Source organism: Loxodonta africana, chromosome 3 (assembly GCF_030014295.1).
Source record: "Loxodonta africana isolate mLoxAfr1 chromosome 3, mLoxAfr1.hap2, whole genome shotgun sequence".
Classification (NCBI taxonomy): Eukaryota; Metazoa; Chordata; class Mammalia; order Proboscidea; family Elephantidae; genus Loxodonta; species Loxodonta africana.
In genome coordinates this window covers 144,171,512-144,195,305 of record NC_087344.1, presented here as the reverse complement: position 1 = coordinate 144,195,305, position 23,794 = coordinate 144,171,512, and the positions used below count along the sequence as shown (strand labels likewise).

Below are 23,794 nucleotides of genomic sequence, written 5' to 3'. Positions count from 1 at the left end.
CTGATCGTTCACTTTGCTTGGAAGGAGAAGTGGCCAGGTGTATGATTATATACTGATTCATGAGCTGTGGTCAATGGTTTGGCTGGATGGTCAGGGACTTGGAAGGTTCAAACCTAATTGGAAAATTGGAGACAAGGAGGTATGGGGAAGAGGTATGTGGACAGACCTCTCTGAATGGGCCAAAGAAGTGAGTACTCACCAAAGGGTGACCTCAGCAGAGGAGGATTTTACCAATCATGTGGATAGGATGACTCGTTCTGTGCAAACCAGTCATCCTCTTTCGCCAGCTACTCCTGTCATTCCTCAATGCGCTCATGAACAAAGTGGCCACGGTGGCAGGTATGAAAGTTATGCACGTGCCCAGCAACATGGATTTCTACTCACCAAGGCCGACTTGACTACAGCCACTGCTGTGTGCCCAATCTGCCAGCAGTCGAGACCAACACTGAGTCCCTGATATGGCACCATCCCTTGAGGTGATCAGCCAGCAACCTAGTGGCAAGTCGACTACATTGGACCACTTCCATCATGGAAATGGCAGCGTTGTGTTCTCACTGGGATAGGCGCTCTGGATATGGATTTGCCTTCCTTCCACGCAATGTTTCTTCCAATACAACCATCTGTGAACTTACGGAATGCCTTATTCACCATCAAGGTATCCCACACAGCACTTCCTCAGATCAAGGGACTCACTTCACAGTAAATGAAGGGTGGCAGTGGGCCCATGCTCATGGAATTCACTGGTCTTACCATGTTTCCCATCATCCTGAAGCAGCTGACTCGGTAGAACAATGGAATGGCCTCCTAAAGACACAATAATGGTGCCAGCTAGGTGGCAATACCTTGCAGGGTTGGGACAATGTTCTCCAGGAAGCTGTATATGCTCTAAACCAGCATCCAATATATGGTGCTGTTCTCCTGTAGCCAGGATTCATGGGTCCAGAAATCAAGGGGTGGAAATAGGAGTGGCACCACTCACTACTACCCCTAGTGACCCACTTACAAGATTTTTGCTTCCTGTCCCTGTGACCTTATGCTCTGCAGGTCTAGAAGTCTTAGTTCCAAAGGGAGAAATGCTCTCACCTGGAGACACATCTCTGATTCCACTGAACTGGAAGCTAAGAATGTCACCTGGCCACTTTGGGCTCCTTATGCCTCTAGATCAACAGGCAAAGAAGGGAGTTACCATACTGGCTGGTGTGACTGATCCTGATTACCGAGACGAAATGGGATGGATATTACATAATGGAGGTAAAGAAGAGTATGTCTGGAATGCAGGAGATCCCTTACAGCATCTCTTAGGACTACCATGTCCTGTGATTAAAGTCAATGGAAAACTACAGCAACCCAATTCTGACATGACTACTAATGGCCCAGATCCTTCAGGAATGAAGGTTTGGGTCGCCCCACCAGGCAAAAAACCACGACCAGCTGAGGGCAAAGGGAATAGGAAATGGGTGGTGGAAGAAGGTAGTTCTAAATACCAGTTAAGTTCACATGACCAGTTGCAGAAATGAGCACTATAATTGTTACTGGTATTTCTGTTTTGTATGTGTGCATCCAATATTTTTTTTCCTTCACTTATAAAATATGAGATTTAAACAGGGCTATTGAATTTTCGGTTGTATGTGTGTTCGTTGTATCATGTTAGGCCGAAGTATGACTTTATAACTGTCTTTATTCAGAGATTATGAATGGTTTGGGGAGATGTGTACAGGTACCAAGTTGACAAGGGGTAGACTATGATGGTTAAGATTGTGTGTCAACTTGGCTAAGCCATGATTCTCAGTGTTTTGGCAGTCGTACAATGTTGCGACCACTTCCCTGTTGAGATTGATACATAATCACCCCCATGAAGGGATCTGCTGGGAGCAGCCAATCAGTTGAAGGGGAGTTTCCTTGGGTGAGTGGCCTGCATCAAGGGTGGGTGGATGTTCAGGTGGGGGCTCCTGGGCTTTTGCTTGTTCTGGATCCTGAAGCTGACCCCTGTTCGTCTGACCTCCAGTTCTTGGGAGTCGAGCTAGCAGCTTACCTGTGGTCTTCTCTGCCAATGTGGGGATCCGTTGATGTTCACAGCCTGTGAGCAACAGCCCTGCTCTTCGGCCTGCTGAACTTGGCTTCTTTTGCATATAGAAATACAGTTATTTCAGCACCGTTTGTTGAAAAGACAATTCTTTTTCCATTGAATGAACTTGACACCTTTGTCAAAAGTTAATTGGCCATACATGTATGAGTTTAGTTCTGGACTTAATTCCATTCCATTGGTTTATGTGTCCGTTCTTATAATATTATCACACTGTTTTGATCACATTAGCTTTGTAGTAAGTTTTGAAATTGGGAAGTATGATTCCTCCTACTTTGTTCTTTTTCACCCAAGATTCATTTGGTTATCCAGCGCTCTCTTTCAATGATCTTTACTCTCTTTTTTACTTAATAGCCAATCTTACCAAAATAATAGCCTTTGTTTGCTGTTTAATTCCTCTACTACCATTCACTCTTTAATTCATTGTAAGCAGGCTTTTGTCATACCCTGCGCTTCTGCACAAACACTGGAATTTTCTGAGAGAAGTCTTCACTGATGTCACAATTGCCTAATCCAATGCGTTTTATCATCCTCATATTACTGAAACTTTCTGCTGCATTTGTCATTGTTGGTAGCTCCTATCTTTTTGGATCTCTCCTCTTAATTTCACTGAAAACACTCTCTCTTCCTTGCCTCTTATCTTCCTAGTTAGTGCTTCTCCGTCCTGTGTTGGCACTTTTTTCTGTGCTAATCATTTAAATATTAATGTTGCCTTAAGTCCATATATCCCATTGAGTGTTCCTATTCATCACTGGGAGACCTCTTCTATTCTTTTGATTTCAATTACAATTCATTTGCAGTGACTTGTTATTTATTAACCACTGGCTGTGGGAACAGGGGGGTCCTGGTGGCACAGTGGGTAAGAGCTTGGCTGCTAACCAAAATGTCTGCAGTTTGAATCCACCAGCCACTCCTTGGAAACCCTATGGGCCAGTCCTATTCTATATACAGAGTTGCCGTGAGTCAGAATTGACTCAGTGGCATCAGGTTTGGTTTTGGTTTTTTGGTGGGAACAAGAGACATATCTGCCTTCTTCCCCTAACCCAGTATAATCAGTACCTAACACAGCTCCTGGCAATAGTTTGAATTGATAAATATTCTGTATCCTGGATTCTAGATCAGAGTAGCTTACCGCCTTTCTGGACATCACCAGTTGGACATTTCTTATTGTCTTGCTGCTGTTGTTGTTAGGTGTTATTGAGTCGGTTCAGGCTCATAGCGACCCTATGTAAAATGGAATGAAACACTATCCAGCCCTGTGCCATCCTCAAAATTGTTGCTATGTTTGAGCCCATTGTTTCAGCTACTGTGTCAATTTATCTCATCAAGGGTTTTCCTTTTTTTCACTGACGCTCTACTTTACCAAGTATGATGTCCTTCTCCAGGGGCTAGTCCCTCTTGATTAACATGTCCAAAGTATGTGGCATGAAGTCTTACTATCTTTGCTTCCAAGGAGCATTCTGGCTGTACTTCTTCCAAGACAGATTTGTTCATTCTTCTGGCAGTCCATGGTATAGTCAATATTCTTTGCCAACACAGTAAGTCAAAGGCATCAATTCCTTTTTCAATCTTCCTTATTCATTATCGAGCTTTTACGTGCATATGGGGTGATTAAAAATACCATGGCTTGGGTTAGGTAGATCTTAGTCCTCAAAGTGACATCTTTATTTTTAACACTTTAAAGAGGTCTTTTGCAGCAGATTTGTCCAATGCAATATGTTGTTTAATTTCCTGACTGGTACTTCCATGGGGATTGATTATGGATTCAAGTAAAATAAATTCTTGACAACTTCAATATTTTCTCTGTTTATCATGATATTGCTTATTGGTCCAGTTGTGAGGATTTTTGTTTTCTTTATATTGATGTGTAATTTGTACTTGGAGTCCTGGTCATGTAGTAGTTAAAACCTCAGCTGCTAACCAAGAGGTCGGCAGTTTGAATCTACCAGCTACTCCTTGGAAACCCTATGTGACAGTTCACTGTGTCCTATAGGGTTGCTATGAGTTGGAATAGACTCAATGGTGACAGGTATAAGCCATACTCAATATAAAGTATGGATTACATCTCAGTATAAAGAACTTTTGCCAGCGCCTTCAGTGCAGCTTCAACTTCTTCCTTCAACAAGCAAGGTTGTGTCATCTGCATACCACAGGTTATTAATAAGTCTTCTTCCAGTCCTGATGCCACGTTCTTCTTCATATAGTCCAGCTTCTCGGATTATTTGCTCAGCATACAAATGGAATAAGTATGGTAAAAGAATACAACCCTGACACCTGACTTTAAACCATGCAGTATTCCCTTGTTGTATTTGAATGACTGCCTCTTGGCCTATGTACAGGTTCAGCATGAACACAATTAAGTGTTTTGGAATTCCCATTGTTTGCAGTGTTATCCATAATTTCTTATGATCCACACAGTCGAATGCCTTTGCATAGTCAATAAAACACAGGTAAACATCTTTCTGGTATTCTCTGCTTTCAGTCAAGGTTCATCTGACATCAGCATTGCTATCCTCCAGCTTGAATTTCTGGAAGTTCCCTCTCAGTGTACTGCTGCAACCATTTTTTGAATGATCTTCATTCAAATTTTACTTGCATGTGATACTGATGATATTGTTTGATAATTTCTGCATTCTCTTGGATCACCTTTCTTTGTGATGGGGCACAAATATGAATCTCCTCCAGTCGGTTGGCCAGGTAGCTGTTTTCCAAATTTCTTGGCATAGACAATGAGTGCTTCTAGTGTTGCATCTGTTTGTTGAAACATCTCAATTGGTATTCTTTCCATTCCTGAAGCCTTGTTTTTCACCAATGCCTTCAGCGCAGCTTCGACTTCTTTCTTCTATTCCATTGCTTCTCGATCATTTGCTACCTTCTGAAATGGCTGGATGTCAACCAGTTCTTTTCGGTACAGTGACTACGTGTATTCCTTCCATCTTCTTTTGATGGTTCCTGCGTTGTTCAATATTTTGCCCATAGAATCCTTCAAAGCTTCAATTCAAGGCTTGAATATTTTCCTCAGTTCTTTCAACTTGAGAAATGCTGAGTGTGTTCTTCGCTTTTGGTTTTCTAACTCCAGGTATTTGCACATACTTTATTTTGTCTTCTTGAGCAGACCCTTGAAATCTTCTCTTCAGCTCTTCTTTTACTTCATCCTTTCTTTCATTTATTCACTTTACTTCCATTCATTCAAGAGCAAGTTTCAGAGTCTCTTCTGTCATCCATTTTGGTCTTTTCTCTCTTTCCTATCTTTTTAATTTCCTTTTGCTTTCTTCATGTATGATGTTCTTGATGTCATCCCACAACTCATCTGGTCTTTGGTCATTAATGTTCACTGCATCAGATCTGTTCTTAAGATGGTATCCAAATTCAGGTGGGATATACTCAAGGTCATATTTTGGTTCTCATGGACTGGGTTTAATTTTCTTCAGCTTTAACTGGAACTTGCATATAAGCCATTGATGGTCTGTTCCACAGTTGGCCTTTGGCCTTGTTCTGATTGATGATATTGAGCTTTTCCGTCATCTCTTTCCACAGGTGTAGTCAGTAAGATTCCTTTATTTTCCATCCGTTGAGGTCCAGGTGTACAGCTGCCATTTATGTTGTTGAAAAAGGTATTTTCAGTGAATAAGCTGTTTCTTGCAAAATTCTATCATGCGATCTCTGGCATCGTTTCTATTACCAAGGCCATATTTTCCAATTACTGATTCTTCTTTGTTTCCAATTTTTGCATTCCAATCACCAGTGATTGTCAGTGCATCTTTATTGCATGTTAGATCATTTTCAAACTGCAGAAGTTGGTAAAAATCTTCAATTTGTTCATCTTTGGCATTAGTGGTTGGTGCATAAATTTGAGTAATAGTCATCAAACAGACTTTAGCACACAAATTACCTGGGCAACTCATTAAAACGCAGATTTTGATTCACTAGGTTTAGGGTGGGCTCCAGATTCTGCATTTCTAACCAGCTCTCAGGTGATACCAGTGCTGCTTATCCAGTTACTAAATTTGAATAAAAAATTTGAATAGCAACTTGTAATTATGAATTTCCTCTTCCTCAAATACTCTCCTCTACTTATCTACTTGATAAATACTTACCCATCCAAGACTATACTCAGCCATCTTATCTCAGAAGATTTTTCCTGTCTCCTCTCTTTCCACTCTTTTCTCTTCTTTGGTAGAGCTGACTGTTGTGTCCTTGAAGTTTTCAATTCATTGTGCTTAAATGTTTTGTGCCATCAGTAAATAGTTCAATCTTGTGAGCTTCAAGTGATTCAGAAAGTCAGATGTTTCAAAGCATTTAGTTCCAAAAAGTTAGAATCTGAATAAGATCAGTAAATGTCTTTAACAAGTTTTACTTATCTAGCCATCTGATTGCTGCCTTAAAATAGCCCAAGTGATGTTGTTCACTTCCTTCACTACATTATGCCGTAAGTCTTACTTGTAGTGTTCATTACACAAGCTCTCCTGATGAATAAAATCAAAGATGGGAACCTAAATTTACCTTTTAACTTACACTAGTAGAAACCACTTCGTCCTTTGGTTATAGGTAGTCTATTGTGTAGCAGTTGAATTCAGTGTTCCCATGCTTATCCACTTTTCAAATTCCTTACTAACAAGTGGTTAGACCACTAATTAATGAGTTAACCAATTAACAATGAAGAAATAACTGAAGTGTTAATTCCATCCCAAAACACCCTAGCCAAGCCCATCCTATTGCTTTAAGACAGTGTTTCTCAAAGTATGGCCTGAAGACAAGCTGTATCAGAATGACCTGGGGTGTTTACTGGAAAGGGATGTTTTCTGTCCAACCTCATAATCTCTGTGGATGAGGCAGGAGAATCAGCATCTTTAACCAGACTTTGCCAGTTGATTTATAGGCAGAATAAAGCTTAATAACCCCACTGGTTAAGGGCTTTCTCCTGCTTACTTTCCATACTAGTCTAAGCTTACCCTCATTTTTTTCCGTTTTTTAAAAATTGAGGTGAAATTCACATGACATAAAGTTGGCTTAATATGTGAACAGTTTGGCGGCGTTTAGTACATTCGCAATGTTGAGCAACTACCACCTCTATCTACTTCCAAAACATTTTCATCACCCCAAAAGAAAACCCCATAGCCATTAAGCAGTCAAGTCCTTGTTCCTCCCTCTCCCAGCCCCTGTTAACCACAAATTCACCTTCTGTCTCTATGGATTTACATATTCTGGATATGTCATATAAATGGAATCACACAATATGTGGCTTTTTCTGTCTAGCGTCTCTCCCTTAGCATAGTATTTCCCAGGTGCACCCACATTACAGCATGTATCAGTACTTCATTTCTTTTCATGGCTGGGTAATATTCCACTGTGTGTATATACCACATTTTAAAAAAAATTATTCATCCATTGATATACTTTTCAGTTGTTTCTACATTTTGGCTATTGAGAACAGTGCTTCTGTGAACATTCATATATAAGTATTTGTTTGAGTACTACCCTCCTTTTTAACCATCTACTGCTTTATTATGAGGAGATTGATCCTGCTGGTCGCTCAAATGCTGGACCAAAAATTCTAGATTGAAGTATTTCTCATTTTTGGGCTTGTCCTCTCACCTACCTAACTTTGCTCCACCTGGTTTATTTACTCTGAATCCACCTTATCTTCAGGATTTCTCCTGGTTTTGAGGTGCTTCTCATGTTCCAGCTGAAGAAACTAGTTTGCACTCATGTCTTTGAAGACCTGAAGTCTCTGGCTATGTGTCATGTAGGATTTTAGAAATCTTAGAAAACTAATAGATACTCAGGTTTATCATGCATAAATTCGTTTAGTTTATTAACAAGGTAATCAAGGCAAGGAATGCAGGTAAGATCCCACAACATTCATTTAGAACTGGAGAATCAGAAATAACAATTACAATGTTAGTTTAATGGGTAGTGTCCAAATCTTTAAACTTTAGGCTTTTACCTTTAACAAGGGGTCTCGGAAGGAGGGCTTGACCACAGCATGAACTCAGGAGAGGTCCCTCGTAGCCAGGGTCCAAGGACAATGGTGGCGGGCAGAGTCTGAGTAGGCTCTCAGTGTTTGCCTTTGCCTTCTCTCAGTGAGTGAACAGAAATTCAGGGTTCATATGTGAAATTCTCAGAATTCTCCAGGATTAGAGATTAGCCTAATATCACAATTTTCTTCAAGGTTAGAGATTAGGGGCTTGCTTAGACTTATGTCTCAAGGATAGTTTACAAAGATTAGCTATGCTGTGTCTTTTTTATCACAGCATATCAGGTCAAAGTCAACTTAAAGATTGTTTTTCACATACTTCACTTGCTTCCATGTTTCTACGTCTAAGTTCAGAAATTTTCTAAATAACTTTCTCATGGCTCATAGTTAATGTTAGAGAGCCCCATAAAGGTACACGTATTTCTATTTCTAAAGTCATACTATGACTGCTTATACATATGCATGTATTTTGAAAGCACAATAGTGACTTATACCTTATGGGATTTGAGATAATTATAGAAACGTACTGAACATTATGCAGGCTAGTTCTGGTTTTCGCCTTAGGTTATTTCTCAGGTAAGTCACATCTGCTCTCCTTGTCCTTAAAAATCACGATGAGAGCTTTTAAAGGTGAATATAGTTAAATATAAGGGCAGAAAAAATATCTGATGGCCTTGACAATTAGGAGGTCATTAGTGAGATCAGTGTCAGGGGTGTGGTGGAGGCAAAAGCCAAATTTTGCAACAGATTGAAAATGAACGGGAGCTGAAGTTTACAGGATGTTTTTGTCAGGTGGGAAAGACTCAGAATGCTTATAGGTGGAGGAGAAAGAATTAATGCGGAAGAAGTTGGTTAAAAAAAAACAAGACAAAACAACTGTATGTCTGTTGAGAAGTTAAATGATCCAGAAGGAATGGGAATTGATTGTAGAATAAGGTCCTAGAGAAAGAAGGAAGATATTCCAGTTTTCTATTGCTGCATAACAAATCATCCTAAAACTTAGCAATCATTTTATTAAATCTCATGACTTTGGGGTCAGGAATCTCGTCAGGGCTCAGCTGGGCAATTCTTCTGTTCCACATCATGTCATATGAAGTTACTCACCATGTCTGCTGGTGGACAGGCTAGTCTGGAAGGTGAAAGATGGCTTCATATACACGTGTCTGGTGCCTTTTCAGGAATGACTACAAAAGTAGATTCAGCTGAGAATGCTAACCTGCCCACACTTTCCATATGGCAGCCTCGGGGTGATTGGCCTTCTTACATGATGGCTCGGTCTTCCAGAGAGAGTGTTCCAAATGGCCGGGACAGAAGCTGCAAGACTTTTTATGGCCTAGCCTCATAAATTCCAGAATGTCACTTCTGCTGCATACTATTGGTCTATCAAGTCACTAAGGCCAGCCAGATTTAGTGGGAGGAGAATTAGACCCACTTCTTGGCGGGAGGAGTGTTAAAGGATTTTCGGCCATCATTTATCTGGTACAGAAGGGGTGAGTCAGATAAGATCAGATTTTCCTTTGACAAGAGGAGAGACTGCTTCTACTCATGAACGTTAGAATGCCCAGAGCTCTGTCCTCAGCTCTTCTATCTATACTGTCTGTTTAGTGATCTCATTCAATCCCATTGTTTCAAAGACCTTTATGTACTGTGATGCACGAGTTTATATCTCTAGACCCAAAACTCTCCCCTGAGCTCCTGTCTTGTATTTACAACTACTTACTCAGCATATCTGCTGGGATGTCTAATAAACATTTCAAATTTAACATGGCCAAAACAAAGCCATTGATTTCTATCCCACCCCAAATATGCTCTCCCCAGCTTTCTTCAATCTTAGTAAATGACACAAATATTCACTCAATCATCCAGAACGTATACCTAGAAGCCAACATTAGCTCCTCTCTTTTTGCCACACAACACATTCAATCCATCATTTAGTATCTACTTCCAATTCACGATAGGTCCTATTGGCTGCAACTTCAAAAATATATCCTAAACCCAACCACTTCTCTCCATCTCTGATCTTCGCATCCAAGTCAATTTCATCATCATCTCTCACCTCCTAACTGCTCTCCCACTGCACTTTTTCCCCCATTGCCTTTCTTCCACTTGTGTTGTAGCCAGAGTAATCTTTCCAAAGTATAAATCAGATCATGTAACTTCCCTGCTTAAAATCCTTTAAGACTTCCAATTGCAAAAAAAAAAAATTTTTTTAAAACCTACAAACTGGGAGTATGTAGCAAGGTGTATATAAGTTTTTGTATGAGAGACTGATTTGTAAACTTTCACTTAAAGCACAATAAAAATTATTAAAAATAAAAAACCTACTTGTCAGGGTCTATGAGGCCCTCCAAGTCTTGTCCTGTCTGCCTCTCTAACTTCATCTCCCTCCACTCTTACCCTTTTTACTGAGTTCTTCCTACTCTGACCTCCTTTCTGTCCCGTGAACACACCAAGCTTGTTTAGGTCTCAGACCACCCCACCTATTGCTCATTCTGCTTAGAGAGCTCCCCCAGGATTTCATGTGGTTCCTCCTTTTTATGTGATAAAAAATCACTCAAACATCACTTACGCAGAGAATGTGTTCCCAGGGCCACATGATCCTCAGTCACTTTCATCACAACACCCTATTATCTCTTTGTCATTACATTTATCTGTACCTGAAGTTCTTCTTCATTTCTTGTTTCTATGTTTATTGCCTACCCGCCTCTCTCACTAGAGCATAAACTCTTTGGGGGCACTGTTACTGACTGTCTTATTCACAGCTGACTCTCCAGTACCTCCAATAAATGTTTGTTTAAATTGGCTATTTCTTTATTCTGCAAGGAGGTTAGGAGAGGTTAGAGAAAGACAGGAAAACCTTCTTTTCTCTGTAATATGGGGACATCAAGTCTTCAGCCAGTTTTGAGAAATAGGTAGGGCAGGGATTTCAGAAAGTAATGGATCATTGTAGGATCTTCTCTCACTGTTAGAAACTTGTATTTTTTAAAAAATCAGAAGCCGACAATTTTTCTTGTTTCAGTTCTAATTAATGTTTCTTAAAATGTAATTTTATGGAAGAAAGAATTTGAATTTTTGCCTTTTTAGATTGCATTGGTTGTCAAAAACACCAATCTCACATCTCTTACAATTCAGGCCTAGAATTGATTTACCTTAATCCATCGTTTTTGTTTTAATCCCTCTTGTGAAAAGATATGCTATACCTGGCCCTAACAACACAACCAAGACCAGAAAAGCAGAAATTTCAATGTTTTCTCTCCTCGTGGCCTTTCACTATAGCCTTAAGTAACTCTCCTCATTTGTGGATATCCACACTTCCATCTCTGTTTCCCTTGGTCAAAATCTAGGTATTTTTCAAGAGTTAAACAGGCGTATTTTTCTCATACGTGTTGGTCATTTTGTACATTTGAGCAAAAAGTTCTGCTCAAGGTGTATCTGGGCTTGTAACATTTATTTTCTTACTCAACTTTTTTTTATATATAATTTTTATTGTGCTTTAAGTGAAGGTTTACAAATCAAGTCAGTCTCTCCCATAAAAACTTATATACACCTTGCTACATACTCCCAATTACTCTCCCCCTAATGAGACAGCCCGGTCTCTCCCTCCACTCTCTCTTTTCCTGTCCATTTCACCAACTTCTAACCCCCTCTACCCTCTCATCTCCCCTCCAGGGAGGAGATGCCAACACAGTCTCAAGTGTCCACCTGATCCAAGAACCTCAGTCCTCACCAGCATCCCTCTCCAACCCATTGTCCAGTCCAATCCATGTCTGAAGAGTTGGCTTCGGGAATGGTTCCTGTCCTGGGCCAACAGAAGGCCTGGGGGCCATGACCACCGGGGTCCTTCCAGTCTCAGTCAGACCATTAAGTCTGGTCTTTTTATGTTCTTACTCAACACTTTAATGATGTTTTCTTAAAACAACTTTTATAACTTTTTGATGAGTTTGTTTTTATCGACTTCCATATATTACTCCTCTAGAATGTTGCTGTGAACTAAGATGTGAGCTTATGAAGGTGATAAAAAAAAAAAAAAAAACAGTAATTAAACAAACTACTTTTGACAGGAGAAAGCACTGTAATTATTTTTCCTTAGAGAAACACACACATATACATAGCAAAGCAGCTTTTGGAAGCCAGACCAACTTGCTGGACATGCTGAACCAGTTGTGGTCTATTTCAAAATTGTAAGGCAACATGTGTGATTCATTCCTGAGACATTTAGAGAGCCAAATGTGTTTCCACGTGATATAGCATGTCAATAACTTCAAGCAGGCTTTGGCTCGCCTTTTTGAAAAATAAAAAAAAACCTATGTGCTATTTACAAGTGTAGCCAAAGCACTAGAATGAGCATGGACATGTGACAACTAGTCAGCAGCCAGATGAGCTGCAGGACCCTTGCACCCAGCCTGAACAAGGCTTTAAGAACAAGACTCTCCTCGTATGTGAGTCTACAGACCAAGAACCAAAAAAAGGCCTGTTGCCATCAAGTTGATACTGACTCATAGTGACCCTATGACGATGATGAGATGACCGACCAAGAGTGTTAAGTAATTCAATATTACTGAAGTCTCTTTTTCAGATAGTGTTTTTTGTTTTCAAAGACTTGTCCACATTTTGCCAATCACGTGTGCAGGAGGGAAAACACAACATCGCCCTGAATGTGTCTGTGATTGTTTTCTCTTGTTGAACAACAGTTAGAGGCTGGGAGTTTCCTGGGTCTATTTCTTGGCCTCCAAGTAGATCTGGATTCGAACTACTCCTAGACTAAATATTGGTTTAATTTATCCTTGCTATTTTTTCACTCTTCAAAGAATATTCCACAGCTTGCTTTGGAATGCAGCAATTCCCCTTTTCCTTTCCCTAGTTGATTTTACCTTGCTTGTTCTGATATCAGCTTTGCTTTTTACCACATAGACAAATAGTCATATGAATAATTTATTCTTAACGAAGTAGCTAATCATGTAGACACTCCTTTTGAGTGGAAGCATGGTTCCATTAAGCATAACCTTCATTTTCCCAGGCTATAACCAACCAGTTGCCACTGAGTCAGTTCCAACTCATGGAAACCCCACAAGTTTCAGAGTAGAACTATGCTCCGTAGGATTTTCAATGGCTGATTTTTTGGATGTAGATTGCCAGGCCTTTCTTCTGAGGCACCTCTGGGTAGACTCAAATCTCCAACATTTTGGTTAACAGCTGAGCATGTTAGCCCTTTGCACAACCCAAGGACTTCACACATACCATACTTGGGGGGCTTTTGAGTATGTGGATGATAAAATCAATGATATTTGGCTTAAAGTTCCCACCCTGGTTTCCTTAGAAGGACCTTTAACTTCCTAGGTTTCTCCCATTTTCATCAGTCCCAGGTGGTCACACGGCCCTAGGAGCTTTCCTGTGTTCTAGGATCAGTCTCCTGCTAGGGTTCCAGCCAGGACTCTGTACCGTATCCTCACCTGCTCCTGCTGGAGCTCTGCTCAAAAATGAGGGATGGGATGGATTCCCACCCACTTCCTTCTGAGGATTACTACAACTCTCTTAGCTGTAAGATAACCCTTAGACTAACTCAATTTAGGCCTCCAAGAGGCAGCCTTTTTCTTTTGGCGTCTCTATTCTTTTTGTTAAGGACTTAAAACAAGTTTCCTTAGAGACTAAGCCGGAAGAAGTATTAATTTATGTCATAACAAGCAATTCTCACTGCCAGACAGCTGGTGTTCTAAGACCAGCCACATCTTTCAGTTTTCAGCAATTTTAAGATGAATTTCCTGCCCTACAAGGCAGGCCCATTCCCTTCTCCCAAAATGGTTTGGACAAGTCTCTTTCTTCTTATTTGGTTTAGGAAATATAATCATGATGTTCTAGGGGATTAACCATAAGTCCCAAATTCTTACACTTTTCTCCAGGAGGCTTTGAGACCCTTATGCAAACAGTACTTGCCTACTCTGATACCTCAGACTTTCCAAAGTGAGCTTATAGATTATTGTGTTAGTTATCTAGTGCCACTATAGGAGAAACACCACAAGTGAGTGGCTTTGTCAAAGAGAAACTTATTCTCTCACAGCCTAGGAGGCTAGAAGTCTGAACTCAGGGTGCCAGCTCCTGGGGAAGGCTTTCTTCTCCATTGACTCTAGGGGAAGGTCCTTGTGTCAGCCCTTGGACCCCAGGTCCAAAGGATGCATGCTATTTGGTACGAGGTCTCCCATCTCTCTGCTCACTTCTCTCTTTTATAGCTCAAAAGAGATTAAGACACAACCTAATCTTGTAGATTGAGGCCTGCCTCATTAACACAGCTGCCTCTAAGCCTGCCTTACTAACATCATGGAGGTAGGATTTACAACAGATGGGAAAATCACATCAGGTGACAAAATTGTGGACAGTCACAAAATACTGGGAATCATGGCCTAGCTAAGTTGACACACATTTTGGGGGGACATAATTCAATCCATAGCAATTGTACATCTTTCTTTTCCCCTGCTCAACCAAGGTGGGCCTTGTCCACACAGCGTCTCTAACACTTACTTGTCCAACATTGGTGGAATTCTCAGGGAGCTATGGCATGCACTTCTGCCTTTTTCTGCATACAGCTTGGCATCAGCCTCTTCTTTTCACTAGTCTTAACTTACTCCATCCTTCCACCCTTCAACCACCTCCAGTAAGCCTGTGATTACAACGCTCTGGCACAGTAAAAGCAGTCCATTCCCACCCCATCCCCCCCCGCCACCTCCCACCGGAAAAAAAAAAAAAAATCTGGGCCCTTTGATTTAGATGATTCAGCTAAGGTGGAAAAATACATGATTTGGAGGTAAGATTTTTAAGTCAGTATTCAGAAATACTTCTCATTGTCTATTTATTGCAAACAAGACAAAATTTTAGAGTTTGCTATCACCATGACCCAAGCCCTCATCATCTCTTGCCTGGCCTCCTAAATAGCTTCTCTTGCCCACCTACAACACGTTCTCCACACAATATCCAGTGTTATTTTGAAACCCTATCATGTCACTGTGTTGTTTAAATCCATTTTATGACTGCCCATTTGTGATAGACTAGAATCTAAACTCCATACACTGACCCCCAAGGCCCTGTTATGCTCATCTTTCCAAATACATCTCATGTGTTCTCCCCAGCTGACTCTGCTCCAATCATACCATCCTCTGTGAGCTGCTGGCATATCACAAACTCTTTGCTGAATTAGGGCCTCTATACTTGTTGTTCCACCACCTGGAAAGGCTGTTTCCCTAGTTCAGTCCATAGCTGGCTCCTTCTCATTTTTTAGGTTTTAGATTAAATATCACCATCTCAGATGAACCTTCCCTGACCATCGTATTATAATAATATCACTACTACTTCTACTAGTCATAGTAATTATAAATAAGAAGAATAGGAGGCCACCCCTATTATTCTCTGTTATTGAATTTTCTTATTTCCTTTAGAGCATTAGTCCTATTATTTGTTGGTTGTCTGTCTCCCCAACTTGAATGTTAGCTACCTGACAACAGTGACCTTATTTATCTTGTTCACTGTTGGGCCCCTATCTTCTGGCATGGTAACTGGCACATGTTAGACAATCAGCAAATATTTGTTGAAGGAATAAAGTCTTAGGATTTGAAAGTAACTTAAAAGCCATTTACCCCAATCTAAGGTTTGATTTTCAGCTATCTGTAATGCAGTGGCTACTTGGATAGTGGGGTTTATGCTGCTAGAGAGCAAGGAAAAAAAACCATAGGGAGGAGCTGTTTCCCTTTCCGTAGTTGATTTTACCTTGCTTGTTCTGATATCAGCTTTGCTTTTTACCCCACAGACAAATAGTCATATGAGTAATTTATTCTTAAAGAAGTAGCTAAACATGTGGACATTCCTTTTGGGTGAGGGCACGGTTATAGTTGAGTGGGTTCCAGATTAAGGTTCATCTAGTTGTTCATGGAATCTTAAAGATTTTGCCTATTAAAGTCACTAATTATCCTGTAGTATAATTTTCCAAACCATGGACTTTGACTCATTAGTGAGTTATGAAATAAATTTATTACATTATAACCAGCATTTGAAAAATAGATTAAAAAATGTAAGTGTGCATTGCATATTATAAACACAAGTGCTGTTTAGTTAAACTTTTGTTTCATTTTTATAAATGTCTGTGTACTATGTCTTGATGTAAAATATATTTTTTACTGTGGGAAAAAAAAAAAAAAACTAAAGAAGTCTGAAAGCCATTGCCTAAATGAACACTTAGTGTCTTATAGTAGGAAGACGGCTATCTGGTAGTCTTAGGATAGCATTTGGATTGATTTCCTGGGCCTTCGCCACCCTCGCTTCTGAAGCTGTTCAGGACTGAGGTCTGAGGAAGTGATAATCTACTATATTTACACATGAAAGCACTATCTACCCTGTAGTCGGCAAACACTGTTAGAAAAGTATCTTAGAAGCATGGGGACTATATCAGCTATTTGAAATAAATCACGAATATAATAAACACGTTATTTTCATCATCAGTTCTCTATTATTTTCTGTTCCATGTTAGAATAACTTTGGCCTCACAGATCAGGGCCAAAATGGTCAGAGGTCTGATAGGAGTTTGAATAGAGGGAAAATGAGAGATTCAGAAACTCATGGGTTCTCCTTTCTGTACCAATTTTTTTTCCAGCGGCTTGTCTTTTTTCAATCAAATAGGAAGCAAGATTATCCACTGAGAATGAGGATGGGGGAAAAGGTGTTGGAGATTTGAAGAAAGACAAGAAGGCATAAAGTAGTGAGAGAGTGAATGGACTAGGCAATGTACTATCACCGTGGGCAGCACTGTAAGATATGAATTTCAAGTGGGAACAGTGATCATGGTAATATGTTCAGTCGGGGCGATGCAGGTATGCAGTAGTCAGAGTTACATAAATTTAACCAGAGATGAAAGGAAAGTTCTGTTTAGGGAAAGGGAACAGCATAAGCAAAGTTTGAGTACCTGAAATTTCATGATGTGTAATATCCTAAAAAATCTCCTAGGAATTGGAAACAATTCATTTGGCTCCAGCTACAACCCAGAAAGTTGGGAAATAGCCTGGCACTCTCCTCTTGAAAGTGAAATGTGTGGCACGCCAGACTGAAATAAGAAGGCTGTTCCCCTAGTCTTCCACTCTGGGCTGCAGAATCCCAGCTACAAGAGTCACTTAAGGCCTGACTGGTCCCGCCACCTCTGTTCATGTATTACAATACCAGGAGGGCCTTTTATATCAACAATGGCTGGAAACACCTGGAAAAGCTGAGTACTCACTGTGGAATAAAAACTATATTCAGCAAAATTCCAGAATATATTGATAAACCATAATTATTAGTCAGTGAGGATCTAATGAGAAGCCAGTAAAACTATGAATTTGTCTCTCTTCTAGGGTAATATAATGTCTTCTTTTCTTGTATAATCCAGAATACCCAGTTAAATTTGAATTTCATACAAATAATGAATAATTTATTGGCACAAATATGTTCCCTGCCATCTGGGACCCCTAAATATAGGCTGCCATGAGAGCTCAGAGCAGGAGCTTTTAACCTAGTGTAAGGAGGTAAAAAAAAGGTTTCCTGAAAGAAGAAACATTTAATTTGAAACATAAATTTTTCTTTATGTACAAAGTCCTGATCAATGGTATTGCTCAGGAAGGTTTGAGTCTTTCTGTAAAACGCCTTCTGTCCATTCTTGGAGTATGGCCATTACTCTCTATCGGAAGTGTTTTTTTCATACTGTGAAGAGAGAAAAGGTCTTTTCACCTCTTCACTTTTTATATAAAAAGAATAACTTGCAAACTGGAATCTAATCTGAAAACTCTTCCTCCCCACTGGACAGAAAAGTGGCTGCCAGGTAATTTCCTGTGTAACACTATTACATGTCCGTCTAGGTCATAGCAGCTCAAAGTTGCAGGGTTTTTACCACTTTATGCCCATACCTTTTTAGGCCAGACCAACTATTAATTGGTGGTATAATTTTTACAATAAATTATTTATGTATATACTCTTAACAGAGTACTTTTTAGATTTAAAATAATGGGATTGGTCTTTCTATTTTAATATCCTAGAAACATTATCCTGACTTTTTCTTCTCCCAGAGTCTCTTCTTTCTATGGCTAATATGTATTACAAAAATGTCCAATGTTTCCAGGGAAAAACAACAAAGAAACAAACCCTTACTACATCTTAGTAAGTGATACCACAAATACGAGAATATACTTCTATTTTTTCAGTTAATTGATTCTTTGAGATGACCTTTTTATAAGCATTTAAACTTACTACCACCCAGACAGCCTGGGTGGCACAAACAGTTAAGCGTTTGATTTCTAGTCGAATGGTTGATCTGCTTCTAAAAGATTATAGCCTTGAAAACCCTATGGAGCAGCTCTATTCTGCACACATGGGGTCACCATGAGTTGGAACTGTCTTGGCAGCAACTAACAATTCCTGCCAAATCAGTTGGACAAGATATTAAGCTGAAATAAAATCTTTTGAAAAAACTTGGTCATTATCACTCTGTAGAGAAAGATGACTGCTTGTTTTTTTTTTTAGGGAATGTTGTCACAGACAAAAAATATCATATCTCTTAATTCCTTTTTAGTCTGACCATCAGGGTCTGAAGGGACATCAGGAAAGTGCATCTGTGTAACGGTAGACAATCACATCCCTGGCCACCCCTCAGATTGTTTACCTTTCTGAAGGGAGGTGAATCATTCTTGCCAGGATCCACAAAATCTACGACACTGCCTGTGTGTAGTGAACACATTGTGGAACATCTTCACAGCTCACAATGAACCCTTTAACTGGCCTCCTCAGCTGTGGCAGAATTGTGTGCAACATCACGCAGCCCTCACTGACCACAGTCACCGAATTGGAATCAGCCTCTGGCTGAAGCCGAGCAGAGCCCTTTCCCAGGGAATCTGGAAGTGGGGGTGGGAGGAGAGAGAGAATGAGTCTTTCTATGTGGCTGGAACTGTAAAAAGTAAATTTGGAAACTGTGGCTGCCATCTGCCAGCAGCCATATGGCCTGAATAACTGAGAAAGCCAGTGGTTGAGGAAAACAATGACATGTGAAACAAAACGAGTTCTCACTGAGTTCCTGCTAACTTTCCAGTTCCAGTTTCATTCCTTCTGAGGCCTGGCTGCCTACATTCCTGCCCTTGGCTCAGTGACACACCCGTATCTTATCATTTCCTATTTTGCACTTGAAACAGTTCAACTTGGTGTCATGGATTGAATTATGTTCCCCCAAAAATGTGGGTATTAACTTGGTTAGGCCATGATTCCCAGTATCCTGTGTTGTCTGCCATTTTGTGATTATAGTTTTATGCTAAGAGGATTAGGGTAGGATTGTAACACCAGCCTTACTCAGGTCACCTCCCTGATCCAGTATATAGAGAGTTTCCCTGGGGTGTGGCCTGTACCACCTTTTATCTCTCAGGAGACAAAAGCAAAGGGAAGCAAGCAGAGAGTTGGGGATCTCATACCACCAAAAACACAGCACCAGGAGCAGGGCACATCCTTTGGACACAGGGTCCCTGCACCTAAGAAGCTCCTCGACCAGGGGAAGATTGAGGACAAGGACCTTCCTCCAGAGCTGACAGAAAGAGAAAGCCTTCCCCTCAAGCCGACGCCCTGAATTTGGACTTATAACCTCCTAGACTGTGAGAAAATAAATGTCTCTTTGTTAAAGCCATCCACTGTGGTATTTCTCTTTTAGCAGCACTAGGTGACTCAGATACTTGGTTTCTACTATTTGTAAATATAAACATTCTGGTGAATCCTGAGGGCTGGGTATTCTGTCCCCACAAGCCCCTCTGCAGCTATTCCTTCAGAGCCACCCTGGAGGGTGCACACTGCAACACTCCCCTCATCAATCCTGCTGTGAGAAGAAAAGTTGGGAAGAATGGACAGAACTGAATTCAAATCTAACCACATCACTTATTCACTGTTTGACCTTAAACAAATTCCTTAAGCTTGCTGAGCCTCCATTTATTTATATATTAATACCTGCTTTGCAAGGTCGATTAAATGGACTAATGTATGCAAAACATCTAGAACAGGGCTTGGCATATAGTAAGGTGCTCAATGCCTGATGGCTACAGATTAAGCATAGAATGGTGACCTGTTACCATTCAGGGATTGTGATTCTTGGTCCAGCAGATGTGGTGATATTGTTACTTGGACATGCATAATACACTCCTCCACAGTAAGCAGTGAAATAAATAGACGGTTTTCAGTTATTCTGCTATCAACATAACTGAAATTAACATCCTTCTAACTAAATCTTTTTTCTAACTAAATTTTTTTTTCCCTTAGGATAAAACTCCCTTAGGGCAAAGTGTAGGCACCCTGTCCTGGCTTTTGATGCGTATCGACAAAATGCCTTCCGAGAAATCGAACCTTGCTACACCCCCACCAGCAGTGTATGTCTACGTGTCAGTGTAGCAGACCACCGTACTTGTGTCCACAAATCCATTCTTCCTTCCTTTTCTAATAATAGAGTTTTAGCTGGGTACAGGGCCACCCAGGCCGACTACATTTCCTAGCCTCCCTTGCCACTCAGTATAGCCGTGAAATTAAGTTCTTGCCATCGGATCGTCAGATGCAACTTCCACATTGCTTGCTTAAAAGAAAACAGCTTGCCCTTCGGGGCCTCTGTTTCCCCCTTCCTACAGGCTGGAACTCAAACCCAGTTTGGACCACATAAAGGAGGACAACACCCTAGAGGGTGGCAGAACACGAAGATTGCAAGTCCTTGGGATCCTGAATGACTTTATGGAACAGAGAGCCCTGGCAGCCTGGAACACTTACCTCCAACCTGTTACATGAAATGTCTCTTTGGTACAGCACCTCAGCCTAGATCTAAATGGTGCAGTGGGGTTAATTCATTTTTTACTAGTAATAGTAAGACACTTTGGAGTGCTGATATGACATAACAGTCAAAATGATGTGTCCTTTAGAATGATGAACACCAAGGACACAAGGCGATTACAAGCCCAAGAGACAGAAAGGGCCACATGAACCAGAGACTACATCAGCCTGAGACCAGAAGAACTAGATGGTGCCTGGCTACAACCCATGACTGCCCTGACAGGGAACACAACAGAGAACCCCTGAGGGAGCAGGAGAGCAGTGGGATGCAGACCCCAAATTCTCATAAGACCAGACTTAATGGTCTGACTGAGACTAGAAGGACCACGGTGGTCATGGCCCCCAGACCTTCTGTTGGCCCAGGACAGGAACCATTCCCGAAGCCAACTCCTCAGACATGGATTGGACTGGACAATGGGTTGGAGAGGGATGCTGGTGAGGGGTGAGGTTCTTGGATCAGGTGGACACTTGAGACTGTGTTGGCATCTCCTGCCTGGAGGGAAGATGAGAGGGTGGAGGGGGTTACAAGCTGGCGAAATGGACATGAAAAGGGAGAGTGGAGGGAGACAGTGGGCTGTCTCATTACGGGGAGGGTATTTTTTTTTAGTAAGGTGTATATGGGTTTTTGTATGAGAGACTGACTTGATCTGTAAACTTTCACTTAAAGCACAATAAAAATTATTAAAAAAAAAAAAAAATGATGTGTCCTTTGCCTACATGTTCCGGGATTTCATTTGTTGGTAAGTATTATCCGCTCCTGCATTATGAAAATTTTCCTTCCTTATTAAAGTTACTAGGTTTTAGTGCCAATCACTGTACCCTCCCTCTCCACAGCAGTTCCTTCAGTTTTAAAGCACAGCATCTTTTCTTACTGCAAGCTACTCAATTTCAGGTGCATAATTGACCTAAGAAGACTGGAGCAAGTACTGTGGAATTCTTCTGTTTGTTTACTTCCAAGTCTGAGCTCGCAGTCAATTATCTGTAAATATTTTATAGGATAATAGGTCAGATTTCTAAAGAGTTAAATTGGTTGTTCAGGCCATTATGAACACTATAGCTTAATTTTTGTAAAAGGAATCCTTTCACATTGCCATGGGACCAGTATTAATTACTTCTCTCCTGTGGTCGCTTATGGAAGCTTTTAAAACAGGTACACGGATACTCTATCACCGTACATTAATTAGGATTACATATGAGAGCTTCTAGATTATATATGGGATGATTCTAGAAACAAAGTGAACATTAAGAGGATTTGTGCGAACTTTTTCTAAATAGATGGTTAATATATTCTTTGCTTAAGTAAATGTTAAATTGCTCTGCGATTAACACCTCTTTTGTTTCCCTTGTCTCAAGCTGTCTTTCATCCAATGTCTGAAAACAGGCGTGGCGTGTCATTGATTTTTTCCGGTTTTATTTATTTACTTATTTTTTACAGTAGGAGGGTAAATCCATTATTTCATCATGGCTGAACCAGAAGTTTCTATGAAATTTTGAATTCTATTTCTTTACACTAATCATAAGGATTATCTTAATTAAATATCCAAGAATTAAGACAGCTGTAAGAACTGAGTCATATCATAGCCCCCCTTCAGCTATAGTCCATTGATCTTCCATCATGAGGGCAACCATGACTATCTCCTTTCCCCTCCCTCGTTTGCTGCCACCACCAGCTCCCTTAGCATCTCCTCTGAGTTTGTGGTATGAGACTTTTGTTTTTTTCACAACTGTGGTCCAGTCAAGGTTTATAAAGACTTCTTTCTATAAATCCTTTCAGCTTCAAATTCAGCTTCTACTTGCTGTCGTTGTGTGCCATTGAGTTGATTAGTACACATAGCCACCCCGTGGTGTTTCCTAGGCTGTAATCTTTCTTTTTTTTAAGCAATTTTTTTACTTTTTAAAAAATTTTATTTACTTATTTTGCTGTTGTTGTTGAGAATATACACAGCAAAACATGAATGGATTCAACAATTTCTACATACACAATTCACTGACATTGATTACATTACTCAGGCTGTACAACCATTCTCACTCTCCTTTTCTGAGTTGTTCCTCCCCCATTAACATAAACTCACTGCCCCCTAAGTTTCTATCTAATCTTTCGAGTTGCTGTTGTTAATTTGATCCCTTATGGATAGTTCTTAGAAGAGCATAATACTCAAGGCAGACAGTTTTTACCAGTTAAGCTAAACTATTGTTTGGTTTAAAGATTTCAGGGATATTTTTGGTTTAAGGTTTAAAGATTATCTCAGGACAATAGTTTAAGGGGTTCCTCCAGGCTAGGCTGTAATTGTTACAAGAGCAGATTGCCAGGTCTTTTTTCCCCTCAGAGCAGCTGGTGGGTTCCAACCAGCAACCTTTTGGTTAATAGCACTAACCGTTAACTGAGCACTTAAGTATTGCTCCACCAGGGCTCCTTTCAGCTCCTACTACTATTAACTCACTCTCTGTAGTTCACACTCAAACTCTTGAAGAGACAATCTAATCACTCCTCCTTTCTGGGAAAAGCTTTTTGGGTCAGACTACCAGCTAGGTTTCATACCAGCCTGTGGATTGGATGTCCTGGGTCAGCTGTCTCCCACAAGTTCATCAGCTATGGCAAGGGAAAGCAGATGGAGAAGATAGGTGAGTTGGTCACATTATGCAGAGCATAGTCACCCAGGAATGCTCATTCATTAGGAGCCATAGTCAAAGGATTTATGCTAGAAGAAGTTGCTGACTCCGTCGCTGAGATTGGCCTATAACAGCGATTTACTTATAAATCTACCCCTTCTTCTAAACGCAAGCGTTTTGAGGACAGAGACCATGTTTTAGGCAGTTTTTAATACTAGTACCCAGCACATTGCTTGGCACATAGTAGGTTCCCAATACATATTTACTCAACAAAT

The 23,794-nt window shown here is 40.5% G+C and overlaps 1 pseudogene; it reads left to right on the top strand.

Annotated features, from left to right (window-relative positions):
* Nucleotides 1–314: 314 nt before the first annotated feature.
* The window catches only part of LOC135230547 (uncharacterized), a 36,931-nt pseudogene continuing 13,451 nt past the window's right edge, over nucleotides 315–23,794 (top strand).